At 37.3% G+C, this 15,597-nt stretch overlaps 1 long non-coding RNA gene across 1 annotated transcript in view; it reads right to left on the minus strand.

Moving 5' to 3' along the window:
- Window positions 1-13,352: 13,352 nt before the first annotated feature.
- Window positions 13,353-15,597, minus strand: part of LOC134299261 (uncharacterized) — a 46,785-nt gene continuing 44,540 nt past the window's right edge. The window contains exon 3 of the long non-coding RNA XR_010006445.1: window positions 13,353-14,712. This is a non-coding gene — a long non-coding RNA (uncharacterized LOC134299261). The remainder of the gene's footprint in view (window positions 14,713-15,597) is intronic.

Consider the following 15,597-nt stretch of genomic DNA (forward strand, 5'->3'; position numbering starts at 1 on the left):
TAATCTGGACGTCTAGCTACAGTCACAACCATGAGGAAGGAAAAAAGAATTCTGGAACTGATTTACATCAATGCATCAGTGGCTATGCACTCAATCAAAAACATTTACTGATAACATTAAAAAGTGGGGAAAATGCATCGCAAAGTAAGGTGACTATGTAGAAAAGTGATAAATTTGTTTTTGAAATTTTGAATAAATAGAAATTTAAACATTTGAAACTTTCTGAAGAACCCTAGGTAATGGGAAGTGGCGCTCAACAATAACTTGAAGGCTATATGTTGCCTAGCCCTACTTGGAGGTGCTTTAAGTCTAGCCTGGACATGAAAAACAAATGCACTACCAAGCTATATCCCCTCCTCACCTTGTGCAATTGTAATGCACTTGCCACATTACTATTGGAGATGGTCTTTGATGAATCAACTGCAGGCTAACTGGTAAATATCAATTAACTGAAAGTGAAGTGCACTCAGAAAGAAATGCAGATCTCGCCTCTGTCTGTCTATTAAAACAGTCCCTATGCATTGCGGATGCCATCATGCCAGTCATAATTCCAGATGGCTGAGAGCCATCTCTCACAATGTCAGCCACTGCTGAGGACAAACATCCTTAACTTCATCATTCCAAATCTTGTCCCGATATTCCCTTGTCACTACTAAGCAACATTGTAAGGAGATTTAACAGCCAAAGTTAATTTCTTTTCCTCATCTTTGTACTCTCAAGTAGCTTCTTTAGAAAATTGGGTTATGCATGAGACCATTTCCAATTGCTCAATCGGAGACGCTTATTTAAAGGAGTGTCTGCATTGTTAATATGGCTTCTTGCCAAACACTACAGTTCCAGGAGGCCAACTGAGCTGCCTCCTGAGTGACTCAGCTGGTGGTATTTGTACTTCCGTGCATAACATAGTTGTTGACTAGAGCTTTAAACTGTTAACTGTACACATTTTAAATCTTACTTCAAACCACTTCCTTGGGCAGCAATGTGTATCCAATCTCCCGCTCTTTTTTAATTGTGCTACATGTCCTCAGAACTCCTTGGCAAATATTTTCTCAGTCAAGTACTTTGGGAGGATATAACCTGAATTCTCATACCAAGACTGTATTTGTATTTAATTAGCTCAACATCAGATAAAAAGGTAACGTTTCTTGTTTAAATGCACATTGTTGATTCCAGCTTCTCTGGAGTTTAGTGTCAACGTCGCCCAGTGAGATCCCCATTGTTATCTCACTAATGCTTTAGGGACTTCAAAACATATTGTTGTACTGTGCCTTCAAGTTGTTTCCAACTTATTGCAAGGCTAAGACAAACCTCTCATGGGGTTTTCTTGGCAAGATTTGTTTGAGTGTGTGTGTTGAGTTGCCTTTTCCTTCCTATGAAGCTGAGAGAATGTGATTGAGTAGAACTCAAATTCTGGTGGTGACATATGAATTGGTACTACACATTATATCATAGGGAGGACAACTATTTGGAATAAGAATAAGGTTCTTCAACCTGTATTAGACAACAATCAATTCTACTCAATGATAGCTCTCATTTATTAATATCCTATATCCTACACTTCCTCTCATTAAATAATCAGGAAGCAGCAGACTCCTCATGCAAGGTGGAACTGAAATAGAGACCTTGTTGTTATTGGATATCTGTCATGGGAGAGGATGAGAATATCAGTCAGCTGTTTTCTGATCAACAGGGGAACATACTCTTTTTGCTCATAGCAACTACTCCCAAGTACTGGAAATGCTGTCTGAAGTGTCAGGCCAGGAAGCACTGCATAGTTACATAACTATTGAGGTTGTATACATAGCTATGTAGCTGAAAGAGAATTTTTGCCCTTGTTTCTCCTCCTCCTCCTTCAAGTTAGTCTTTAAAGGTGAACCTTCATAATAATAGATAAATCAATAGACAGCTGAGAATTATATGTAGATGGATGGATGGATACTAGGGTTGGGCGAATTGTTTGTATGCCCATTAAAATCGTATCAAATTCAGATCTAAAGCACTTTTGAAGGGGGTTCCGATGCACCTGCTCACTGCCTTTCTAATATTAAGAATTTGAATCAAAAGGCACCTTTTCCGTCTGTCTTGGATGTCTTCGGATGTAGCCATGACCAAGCCCTGCTGAGAGGTGAAGCCAAACATGTTGGCATGCCTCTCAGCCAATCTTGTAGCCTTTTTTTTTTAAAATGTGGTTTTAAAGAACTTTGAAAATTCCCAAAAAATCAGTGGATGGGAGAAACATTATGAAACTTGATAGGCAAAGAGTGGTAAATATTTTCTGAAATTGTGGCAAATTTCACCCCACTAGCTTTAAAAATGAAGGAGAACTGAGCCTCTGAATTTTCCCCATTTATTTAAGGGGAAGCGAGAAGCCATATGCCTGGACGAAACTACATTTCTCAAAAAGCATTGGGCTGAAGCAGATGTTTCCCCAATAGTACTATGCCTGCTTTAAGACTACAGTTCCCAGATATCCCAGGCCCTCTCTCCTCTTAACATTCCACACCCCATTTTGTCCTCACTTGACCATCTTGACCAAATTTTCATATGTGAATTCTTGGAAGGTATGAGAAGATTAGAGAGAGAGTGGGAGAGGGAGGGAGAGCGGGAGAGGTTTGAGAGTTGGACTCCGATTGTGGCTTGATTCCCCACTCAGCCATGGAAACCCACTTGGGCAAGTGAAGTCACACACTCTCATCCCCAGAAAAGCCAATGAAACAGGAAATAACATTTTAAAACCAGGAACAGATTTCCTTATTCAGAGGCTGATGGCCATCTGTCAGAAGTGATTTGATAGTGTACTATGATTTCTGTTCCTGGGTGATAAATGTCATTTCCTAATTGGTTCTGTCATACAAACATGGCTAAACTTTATTACATTGCCAAAACTTTGTCTTTGTGCAAGGGACATGGTGCTATGATAGCACATTATGGTTTGCTGGGTGTCCACCAATTTCACTGAGTTTTAGCCACAAAAACAAAGTTTCTGAATTAGAACAATGACTTTCAAAGTAAAGACAACCCAATGAAACAGGAAATAAGACTTTCAAACCAGGAACAGATTTCTGCAATTATTAAAAATGGTTTCTTATATAAGTTTGAAAATTTGCCAAAAATCAAAGAATAAGGGAAACATTCTAAATTTTGGTGAGCTAGCAGTGTTAAATGTGTTCTACCACTATACCAAGTTTGAAGAGTATAGCTCAAAAAAAAATGAGGGTGGGAGAGTCCTGTAAATTTCCCCCTGGCGCTGTTTTTGGCCATTGCACATGCACATCCTCCATTAAAGAATTAATTATGAATATTCCAAATATTAATTAAGTTTTTTTAAAAAAATGGGTCAAAATTCGGAAGTAGTTTCAGAAACAAAGAGCCAGCATCCCCTACTTTAGAAGTGAGTATTGAACCATTTTTTTCATGGATCGCACATGCCTAATAGATACCTGTAGAAGTTCAGCTTTTGAAAGTGAATCCATGCTTCAAAATGCTTATGTTTCCAGGAAAAAAGAGATAACTATTAATATTTTATAAAGCTGCAAAACATAATAAAATCTGTAGTCATCATAAGAAGACGTGACCTTTTTTAGAAGCATTTGTTGGCTAAGCAACATTTACAATAAGAGATAATCTGATTGTCTGAACTCAAATTATGAAATTCAATTAAATGTATAGAGTGTATATATTATGGACCTTTGCTTTTAGAAAGACTGGGTAGTTTTAAAAGAAAACTGATAAGCTAGGCATAAATCCGACACAGTGTATAAAATACACAAACTGATAAATGTAACTGACCAAAAATTAAGTATATGAAGTCCATAGGTGGTTTCTGGCCTTTACTTCTAAAACTTAATTGTTGTAATACATAACTTAAAATGAGATGAAAGCACACGTTTCTAATTCTACCCTACAGTGAACCACTTTTGGAGATGCAGAGAATAATGTACAAGGCCTTATTTTGACTAGTCACTACTTATCAGAGGTGAGCTAGGTAAGACATTAATAATATAATAATAATAACTTTATTTTTATATCCCGCCTCCATTTCCCCGAAGGGACATGGGGCAGTTCACATGGGGACAAGCCTAACAACACAAGTTAAAACACAGAACAATCAATTAAAAACATTATAACTACATAAAACAATAAAACACACAATAAGACACTACTATTTCCTCACACTCTTGACATCTGTTTTGTCAGTATTTCAGTGGCTCTCTTGGCTATACTCCAGTGTTGGGACACACAAAGAGCTCATACAAAGTCTACTTTGATTACAAACAATCCTAAGTGATGATGCCACCAAACTCTAAAATTAGTTGATACAATAGATTTGTTGAATGCATTAGACATCCTGACTTAGATTCAATCAACTTCAATAATTTTGACATTCAAGCCAAGAGTGATTATGAGTTAATTGATATCTTCTGTGGTTATATGGGCTTCATGGTTGTTATGACTAAGTAGTCAGACTCTGCCATTTGCTCTGTGACACTATGAGCAACATGACAAACATGCTTTCTATCTTCTTCTGTTGCTTGTACTTCTTTCGTTGCTTTTATAGTTTTTCTGTCCTGCAGCCACTTCCTCCAACTGCAGCAATTCTTTTCTGCAGCCACTTCCTCCAAACTATTGACATATTGACATATTGAAATATTGTATCCAAAGCACATGCCATACCTTCAGTCCTTCAGAGAAGAATGGAGCATTATAAATCATGATGGGTTCAATTAATAATACAAAGAACTGGACATTCATAATTATAATGTTGGGGGACTTGCAGCTAAATATTATCACTGAGGCCCTTGGGAAAAATTAAAATTGAACTTCAATTTGGCAAAAAAAAATGGTAGCTGATACTTAGAACTGTTTTCCAATTGTATTTATTTAAATTTTCAAAATGAATTCTGGTTAAAGAGTTTTAAGACAGGGAAGATATGTACCGAAAATGTTAGCATTGTCCAGATTAATGCTGATATGGTCACTCATAGTACTAATGACTCAAGAGCTTTATTAGTTGTCTTGTTTTCTTAAAACATGCTTTATGCCAATTTCCCCACAAAATGAATGTCAAATTGATTAAACAGGATTGAATCTTTGCTAGGCTTGTGCAATCTGGGTAAATCGCAATCTGTTTTGGTGTCTTGGATTTTGGTGGGGGTTCTGATCCATTTTTTGGGAGCCTCCTGAATTTGGGAGGACAGAAATCCGTTTTTGATCCAGGAAGCCAAGAGATTCATTTTCTGTCTGGCCCATTGGTGGCAATTGGGGGAATTTCCCACAGGCTCCCCTTCCTGTCATTTTAAGTTTTGTTTATCCTTACATACTTCATTAAGACCTGGATTAAAAGCATTGAAGTTAAGATACCACTCTTTATGTGATCCATTCCCTTCTGTCTGTAGAAAAGATGGGTTAATGCTTCGTTAAAACTGTTTCTACTCTAGAGGAGACAGGAGCTGCAGACCCACACAAAAATATAGACAAACATTTTTATCATATTATATGAAATATACAACACTATTAAAATTACAGTATATTTATACTCTAGCACTGATATAGAGAGCAAGTGATCCTTCAATCTAGCTATACCTATAATTGGTCATTATGAATAGCCCACTGTAAATATTTGATTCAACTTTCTGTGATGACGTTCAACCTTGATTCTTCATTTGATTTCTCTCTACTCATTGACATACCAATTTTGTCTTACAGTTCCTATTTGTATTTGATTCTGTCCTGTGGCTTCTAAAAGGATGTCAGGAGAATTGATCTCCTTTTGAAAAGTTATTGTTACTATCACAGCAAATGTTACTATATCAGTATACATGGGTTGTGTCTTTCTTATCCAATGTGCTTGGGATCCAATGTTTATTGGTGTTTGGGTTTTGGAAAACATGCAGTTGCATGTATACAATGAATAATGGATAGGGCAAAGGGGGTTAGTCACATTTTTCCAGAGCTTGTTGAGTTTTTCAGTAAGGAGCCCTGACAGTGGAAATAGAAGATGTATCTTAAATAAGAGACAGGCAAAAAGATGATAGCCACTTACACAAAGTCCCTATAAAAGCAAACATCTCACATGCTGCTCCAGCTATCAGCAACCTTTCTGCCCCTTTAACAAAGTAGCTGGGAAAGGGGGGGGGAAGCCTCCCTTCACCCTCTGAACCTTTTTCATTCCCTATGGATAGGATACAGGTGTTGGCCAATGGCTTCACTCTATGCTTGTCCTCATGGTCATTTCCAGGACACCAACATTGTTGTTAGCCAGGTGGGACATCTGCTTATTACAAGGGTCTTGTATAAATTGAGTCTGCATCCTTCCCCCCTCTTCTCTCTATCCTATTAAGGTTCTTTGAGGAAAAACAAAGTGGGCACTGGACATGTGACTAGCCCCCTTTCCCCAAAGATGAAAGTGGATGGTTAGTGGCAAAAAAAAAACAGAATTGGAAGAATTCCAGTTTTCTGGATGATGGAGCTTGACATGTATACTTTTTTTTCCTAATAGCAAAAATGCAGCTACATTGCATTATGATTACAGCTAAATGAAGGAAAATGTTACTGCTTTTAGAGTGTGACTGCAACTTCCAGTTACTTTCATAATTATGAAATTTGGGCTTCACTGATGAATGGAGGAGGAATGTCACATAATTAAAATTCTGCCTCATGCTGTGTCTTCTGCTTCTGAATAAGAAGCATTTAATATTATAAAATAACTTTTAATTACATTTGAGAAATGAGGAAGAGTTACTTTTAAATAATGGCAACTATAATGTTAAAAATTGTGACCCATATTGTAGCTAATTATTTTTTTAAAAATACTTTCTAAAATTCAAATATCCTTGCTAGGCTATGAATCCAACAAATTTGATTACCTTACCTTGTTCTATTGGAATGCTGGTATTGCTTTCTGTCTCCTAAAAATTCTCAGTAATGGGATTGTGAAGAGGCAGGCAGATTTCATAATGTACAGAATGATTTGTTGTCTTAAGAAAATATTTGCATGTCACAAATGAGAAAGCTATCTAAAACAGTATTAGCGGTTGAATAGAAGGATAAGGTTCATATCACAGGCAAAATGAAATTGTAGAAATGGCCCTGTATCTACAGCATTCTAATAATATTAAGCCAATAAAACACCTTTCCAGATGGAAGTTCATACTTTCATGTTTTTAAATCTCTATAAATTAAAGGCAGTTTTTAAAAAGGTTAAAGCAATACTTTTAAAACAACTAGAACAAAGTAAGAAAATAACAAAAGGAAAAAAAGAATGCTGTGTGTATGGTCAGATTCCTATTGGGTCAAACCATTCATGTTATGGATTTCCATTGCTTGTACAATGAGGCATTTCAGACTTCCCTGTGCAAATGGAAGTTACATCATTTTCAATAGCCATTGCTATGTGCACACCATCAAACCTTACTATCTATCATTAATTTTTGGCCAGGGCTTTCTATTACAGTGTCACTCAAAAGGATCCTGACCTAGAAAATATTTTTGTACCTGCAATACAATTCAGTGCTGTGAATGTTGGATTGTTCAGAAGTCTTTCTGTGTTCAACATGGCTTGCTTCCAGGAAGCATGCAAGGGAATAAAAGAAAGACCCGCAGACCTAAATACATTTACTATAGAGGTGGACAAAGCACAGCCCTTTCATATATTGTTGAATTGTCACTCCTACCAGCCCTTGCTCGCACAGCCAATGATAATGCATGTTGGGAGAGACAGCCCAACAACAACTGGATTTTGCTAATCCTGGCTCATTAATTCATATGCTTTCTTGAACATGTTGGGATTTTACCTGTATTTAGATTCAAGTGTTCTTGCAATGTGTGAGTAGAGAACAGTATCACATCGACTCATAGGTGGACCTTCTGAGTCATATATACAAACTAGTGCAATATCAACATGTAGATAGGACAACTTCACAAATACAGCGGTAGCCTTGTACACTATATGCAATTTGCTTTTATTTTCAAATCTGTTTTGCTAGTTATGTTGATCAGGCTAATACCTCTTAATTGTTTTTAAGTTTTTCTAATTGTTTGGAAGGGGGGGGGCGATACAGGCCAACAGCCAAACCACTATACCATATGATCTCTACTGAACTCTCCTCTCTAGTTGAGACGAAAAGAAAATTGAGGTCATATTGTGCTACTTCAGTTTGATTTTTGTCATGTCACTTGAAGCTACCTTTTATTTCAGTCTTACATGAATTCTAAATTAAATCTAGAATTATTACAACTTTGCTTTTAAAAATGGTAGGAAATAAAAAAAGAAACAAAACTACAATCCATTTGCAAGACCCATTTTAGCTAATGCTTACTTCAGAGAATGGAAACATATGTTTCTTTTCAGTTAAACATTAATTGCACATATACACAATGAAATGTAGCTTAAGAGACAGGAACGTCTTATATAATGTTCATGGAAAAGGATCTGTTGTCATGCACAGGCATATATGAGTACATCATATCAGTTTTAAGACTGCCATTGAAGTATGTGACAGGATAAAAGCTTTCTCCTTAGAGATCATAGGAGGGACAACAACTCTGTTTATGTCAAGCTAGTGATCCCAACAGTAAGCCTTCTGGACTGTCATATTGATTGGAGCAAGGAAGTTAAGTGTATACTAGAGTAGTCAGTCATGAACACAGCCTCCAAGGTTTAGAAGACCTTAAGATGCTGTCTATTCACTTCTAGAAAAACATCATCAAATGAAAATGGGAACCAAGGGAAGATTTTAAGTAATTTGAGCAAGAAAAGACAAGTACAAACGTAACTTGGATTGTAACGCTACCATCTTCCTGATATAAGTTTTTGATTTTGTGATATTGTCCTACTTTTTGGTCATTTTAAAAAATCATGCTGTGGTGTGTTAGAGTTCGCCTGAGCTACATTCAACATGTCTCTGGGAGGAAATACCGTATTGCATCTTGCAAGATTTTTGAGCATGCAGGCTTGGGGCACATCCATCTTGGAACTGGTTTGAAAGGAACCTCTTTCACTGCATGGGTGATTAGATTGATAAGTCTCAACCTGTTTTGAGGCCATATGGGTGATTACATTGACCAAAGTACTTGGCCTCAAGATGCCCCTCCCCTTTTCTGGAAAAATGTGCATTTGTACCACAGAGGCATAGATGGTTAAAAAGAAGAAGAAAGTAACAGTTAGGAAAGGAGGTAATCAGTTACCCCTCCCAGGGGGTTCATTTGCTGCCTGGTAGCCAGCCATGTCCTTGGGGCATCTTTTAGGCAGCCCCCTTATCACATTGTTCTGAATCCTACAGAGTGCTTCAGAGTGTCACTGTCTCTGTGATCTGAGATATACTGAGATCTGCTGCAGTGTATTAAAAGAAAGAACTCAGAAATTCCTGCTACTTTCTTTTTTTTTTTTAGTAATAATTTTATTGAAGATTTGTAAAATAAAGTAAAAACCAAAGGGGATCAGGGGTAGGGAAGGTGAATGAAGGTGTGGGGGGGAGGTATAATGGGAGTGGGACAGATATGAAAGGGTGGGGGGAGGCTGGAGAGGGGAGGTAGGGGGTATAGAATGATAGAATCATAGAGTTGGAAGAGATCTCATGGGCCATCCAGTCCAACCCCCTGCCAAGAAGCAGGAAATCGCATTCAAAGCACCCCCGACAGATGGCCATCCAGCCTCTGCTTAAAAGTCTCCAAAGAAGGAGCCTCCACCACAGCCCATTGCTGAACAGCTCTCACAGTGAGGAAGTTCTTCCTGATGTTCAGGTGAAATCTTCTTTCCTGTAGTTTAAAGCCATTGTTCCGCGTCCCAGTCTCCAGGGCAGCAGAAAATAAGTTTGCTCTCTCCTCTCTATGACTTCCCCTCACATATTTGTACATGGCACTTCTTTCCAAGATGTAGAAGACGCATTGGTGAGCACCCTTTGGGTTCGTTTGCTTAGCCAATTACAGATCTACCTAACTGTAGTTTTGTCTAGCCTACATTTGACTAGTTTGTTTGCCAGAAGGTCATGGGGGACCTTGTTGAAGGCCTTACTGAAATCCAAGTATGCTACATACATGGCATTCCCTGTATTGACCCAGCTTGTAACTCTATCAAAAAAAGAGATCAGATTAGTCTGGCATTACTTGTTTTTGATAAATCCGTGTTGACTATTAGCAATGACCGCATTTGTTTCTAAGTGTTTGCAGATGGGTAGGTCATGGGGGAGGGGGGCTGTTGCTTCCATTCTTTGTGATAGTGGTCTCAGTTTGTAAATACTTCTTGCTACTTTCTTAATTTGTTGTATACTCTTTATGCATAGTACATTGGCAGTATGCATTTTGTGGTTGTCATGGTTTTGAGTCATCTTGAAGCTGCATTGTATTGCCACAGTAGATAGGCCTTAGTGGGATTTTTATCTGATAGATAGGTGAAGAAAATCTAGGTAAAAGGCCTCTCCATCATTTTTTTCCCCACAATCCCATGAGGATTTTCATGCATCTGGCTGGGGTGAAGTAGGATCTCTTTTGCATTGCCTTGTTTACTGTAGATCCCCCCTCCCCAGTAGTTATTCAATCCACTATTTTACATGTTAGCTTGGTAGTTGTTGTAGTGTGCCTTCAAGTCAATTCTGACTCATTCTGATCCTAAGATGAACCTTTCATAAAATTTACTTGGAAATATTTGTTCAGAGGGGGTTTGCCTTTGTCCTCCTCCTAGGCTGAGAGGGTATGACTTGCCCAAAGTCACCCAATTGGTTTCCTTGACTAAGCAGAGATTTCAACCATGTTCTTCAGAACAGTAGCCCAATTTCAAAAGCACTACACCATGCTGAGTCATTCTCTATATTAACTGGAATATAGTATGGCTACACCTTGACTACAGTTTATTTGTTTAATAAGATGAATATTGATTATTTGTCACATTTGGTTGGGTGTGAGAACTTGACATTGGTTATCTCTGAAGGTTTTCAGTGACATTACAAGATGATGGGATTCACCCATTTCCCTATCACCTTCAGGGGACATGTGAGCCAGAGGGCTCACCAACACTGTCTAGAACAGTGGTTTCAACTTGTGGGTCCCCAGGTATTTTGGCCTACAACTCTCAGAAATCTCAGCCAGTTTTCCAGCTGTTGGGATTTCTGGGAGTTGAAGGCCAAAACATCTGGGGACCAGTAGGTTGAAAACCACTGGTCTAGAAAAACCCATTGGGAACATTTGCTCCCTTTATGGAATCACAGATTAAGATGATCTGCTAGGTATTTATCTGGGGTTTCGAGTCCAGAAGTCTCTGGTTGAGACTTTCAGTTTAACCAAGTTTTCACATACAAAATCATGCCCACTTGGCTATGTAGCAGGTGCAGTCTTTATTTTGTCAACTCTTGTATCTGGTATTATCACTTGTTAGGAAGGGCAACCAATTATGACCAGACATCACTCAGATGAGTGTTTTTGTTATATTATTATTATAAAAGTGCTCCATGAAGTGTTCTATGAAGCACCTTCAAAAGAGCAACAGATTAATCAATGCTCATGCTCTGGATTTTCAATTTTGTGACTATAATCATGATGTGGCCTTTGTGAAACCCTATAAAATGCAATTGACTGTGTAACTAGTGGTGACATATGCAGCAAGCAGGATCCTAGCCTAAAAAGACAAAGAAGTATAGAAATAAGAGCTGAGATAAGAGACCTAGGAAAGCATTACAAAAGTAGGAAGAGAGGTGAAATTAACTCTAAAGTGTAAGCTCATTGTTAAGCCAAGTGTGGTAAAATGTGAACTTTGCCAAATCAGTTGTTGTGTGCTTTCAAATTGACACAGCTTATTCAAGAGTTTTCATTGCAAGATTTGTGGCCCTCTTCCTCTAATGCTTAGAGAATGTGACTTGCACAAAGTCACCTATGAGTTTTCCATGATTGAGCAAAGATTCAGACCTGGTCTCCTTGAAGTTCCAGTCCAGCATTCAAGCCATCAAAGAAATTACAATGGTTTTTACAAAGACTGCCAGTCTGGACACTGGGCAGTAATTTTTGTATTGTTTAGAAATTTCATCATAGTGTACAGTGCTCCATTGTGTATAGGAGAACTGGGAAATAGTTTACAGTTGTATATTAATGAAAACTGGGTCCTTGTACTGTAAAAACAGTAGAGCAACCACTGATATGAGACACATATATCTAGCAATGAGATCGGGAGTATATTTGTTTCTGCTCAAGTAGTCTTGTCTTGAATTGTTGCAATTCAAGTTAAAATTAGGTTATTTAAATTGTACAAGGAATATGTGCTAAATCTGTCATGTAGCTTCATCAGAAACTATAGTTGGGTTAGTAAACAGAACTTCTGAAGCGCTCAAGGATAAGCTTTGCTGACTATATACATGTAAAAGAGAGGTTTGGAAAAAAAATACTTGAATGAGATGAAATTTTCAACCATATTTGAAGTCTAGTTATAGAATTAAACTAAGAATTGTGTGATCCTCTGTATGTTGTGGAATGGCAACTTTCGGCATTCTTAGGGCCCTTCCAGACAGGCACTATATCCCAGGATCTGATACCAGATTTTCTGTTTATCCCAGATTATTTAGCAGTGCGAACTCATATAATCCAGTTTAAAGTAGAAAACCTGTGATCAGATCCTTGGATATAGGGCCTATCTGGAAGGGCCTTTAGCCAATGATGAGAAAAGTAGAGCTTGAAGATACTACAGTGGTAATTTATCCTACCCAGGGCAGGGGTCTACAGCTAAACATCCCTGAGAGACAGCCATCCAACTTCAGCCTTCAATGCTCCAAAGAACAATAGTCTATTACTGCCTGAGGTAGTCTATTAGGCTGTTGAACTGATCTTTCCAGGAGAAAGCCCTTCCTAATGTTTGGTTAAAAAATTCTGTCTTGTAATTTTAATGTATTACTGTATATGTACTCATGTATGAATTCAATATGTGTATAAGCCAAGGGCAGATTTGGGGGGGGGGGGGGCAAAATTATGGATTTAGATATGACCTATGGATAAGTCAAGGGTTATTTTATGGATCTCGCAGTGATCTGAGGAGAGGGGGCTGGTGCTTCATCACATTAACTCATGGATGAGTCATCCCAGGCTTTTGGGATTATTATTTGACTAAAACTTCTAAAAGAGTATATTAGGAAGTTCAAGTTTTGTCTTCTGAACCAGCAGAAATCAACCCTGGTCTGTCTGCTAAATGATTGAACTTTTAAAAAAATAAAAACAAAACAAAAACACAAACCTACCAAATTTCTTCTTAATCTCCTCCTTTACAAGTTAAATACAGCTTCAACTATTCATCATAGATTATAGATTTAACACACCTGTCATTGTTTCTATTCATTGTGCTATATTTGTCAAAATCTGATGGAACGCTTTTGGTTGTCAGCCAAGTTGCAGTTGGCAGCTTTGTGTCAAATTTCAAGGGGGCTTCCTAGAAGCAAAAAATGGGGTCATACTATAACACTATGTAATGAAATTTGAAATATTTTCTGTTCCTGGTTTGAAAGTGTTATTCCTGTTTCATTGTGCGATACTTTGAAAGTAGCTGTTAAACTCCAGAAACTTTGGTTTTTTTGGCTGCCATAAACTATGTTGAATTAGCTGAGACTCTATGAGATATTAATTGAAAAACTATAGCAAAATGTCCCACAAAAGCAAAGTTTTTGCAGTTTAACAAACTTTTATCAATGTTTTTATGATATAACCAATAAGGAAATGGCATTTATAATCCAGAAACAAAATGGACTTACATAGTGTTGGGAAACATTTTTTTAAAGGGTGCTAGAAAACTAGAGATAAACATCTAAAGTGTTGCTGTGAAGATTACAGGGAGAAAGTCAGGAATCCAGAAAAGAAATAATGCACTGCAGCCACTATTCCTGACTTTAGAAAAGATTATAGAACAAAAGAAATGGTTTCTAGTAACATATCTGAAATTAAACTGGTGGCAAGAAAACTGAAGTTTTTATGAACATCTTTTGAGGTGTTAGGTGCCGAACTGAGCAGCACCACTAAGTTTTAGTTACCGGTAGTTATTCATACACTGCTTGGTCTCTTCCCATATATGGACAAAGGTGCTATAAAGGCAAACCTGATCATCCCTTAAAAGCAATAAGAACCTGTGTATAAAAGTTAAAAAAACCATTCTTTCACCAATTTTAAGGTAATTATTTTATCAAGATCCTCCACAAATGAATGACAGGTCTCATCCTGAGGGTTTGATAAGAGTGCCATAATGATAACTTTATTTTTATAACCTGTCTCCATCTCCCCAAAGGGACTCGGGGTGGCTTACATGGAGAACCGGGCCCAACAGTACACAAAGTATAAAATCAAATATAAAACACAAAAACATAACAACAAAATTAAAACAATAAATAATTAAAACCACAGAGTCCCACTCTGACGAAGTTGCCAACACACAGGAACCTTTAAGGCTTTTTACCAGATTTCCCCTGAAGTCTTTGGTCTGCAGCTGCCATATTTTCAGACAACTGCCATTGGCTGTCAGTGTTGAAGAATTCCCCAAAGGTTGCCTCCAGGGTCTTTTTCACAGACCTTTAGTTTTTGCCTTGAATGCTTCCAGCTTCCATCTTGGCTTTATAATTTTGCTACTGTTGATCTTCTTTCTTTTGACGTTTTCATCAGATATGTCTCCAATGAACCCCTGATATAACTTGTTCAACTGAACTGCCCTCAGTAGCTGCTTATATTCACACCAGGAACAAATGTGCAGACAAAGAACTATATAGGAGAGAAATAATACCTTGTGAAGTTTGTTCTTGATGAAAACAGTGAATAATTTTACCAATTTTCTTGTCACTTGACAACCACGAAGACTATTTGCAATTCAGGATTTATTTCTCAGCAAACTTTCCATTTAGTATTTTTGCATGAAAACAGCATTTTCTTTAACGGAAATAATATATCTGCCTACAAAATAATATTTCTATGCAGATTTATTATTTTCTGTGTAAAAATATTGTTTTCTACACAAATAATGTTTTCTGCATTTTAAAAAAATCCACATAAGACTTAAATTGTGGATCATCCTGTTAGTCCAGGATTAAAAAACATATTTTCAACCATTTTTGAATATTTTCAAATATTCTTTTTATAGTTCCTTTTTAATGGCTACTGTTTCACCTCACTACTCTTTAATTTTTAATTTTTTAAAATAAAATTGATAATTATTTAAACAAAAAAAATTTGTGATATACATTTACAAACAGAGCACACAACATACAGAGACAGTAACAAACACAGTAGACAATACATTTTCTCCATCCCTGCACACATGAACCCACCACCATGACCTGCTCACTATGATATCTATATCCGATAATGTCTATCCATATAAATATATAATAGTTCCCCTTACAGCATCCTTAAAGTCAGATTTTGCCGTCTTTCCAAGATATGCGAAGGCCAGCCGCAGATGAAATTTGTTTACAAATTCTTCATTTTTTTACCTTGAAGTTAGACGGCTTGACCATTTGTATGTAATTCATTAATTTTTCTCTCCAATCTCTCTTGAGTTCTCTTTCGCTCTTCCATGATTTTGCTATAACCATTCTTGCTGCAACAAAGCTGTATTGGCATATTTCTATGTCTTCCTGGTAAATATTC

This window comes from Anolis carolinensis, chromosome 5, assembly GCF_035594765.1.
Source record: "Anolis carolinensis isolate JA03-04 chromosome 5, rAnoCar3.1.pri, whole genome shotgun sequence".
NCBI classification, from domain to species: domain Eukaryota; kingdom Metazoa; phylum Chordata; class Lepidosauria; order Squamata; family Dactyloidae; genus Anolis; species Anolis carolinensis.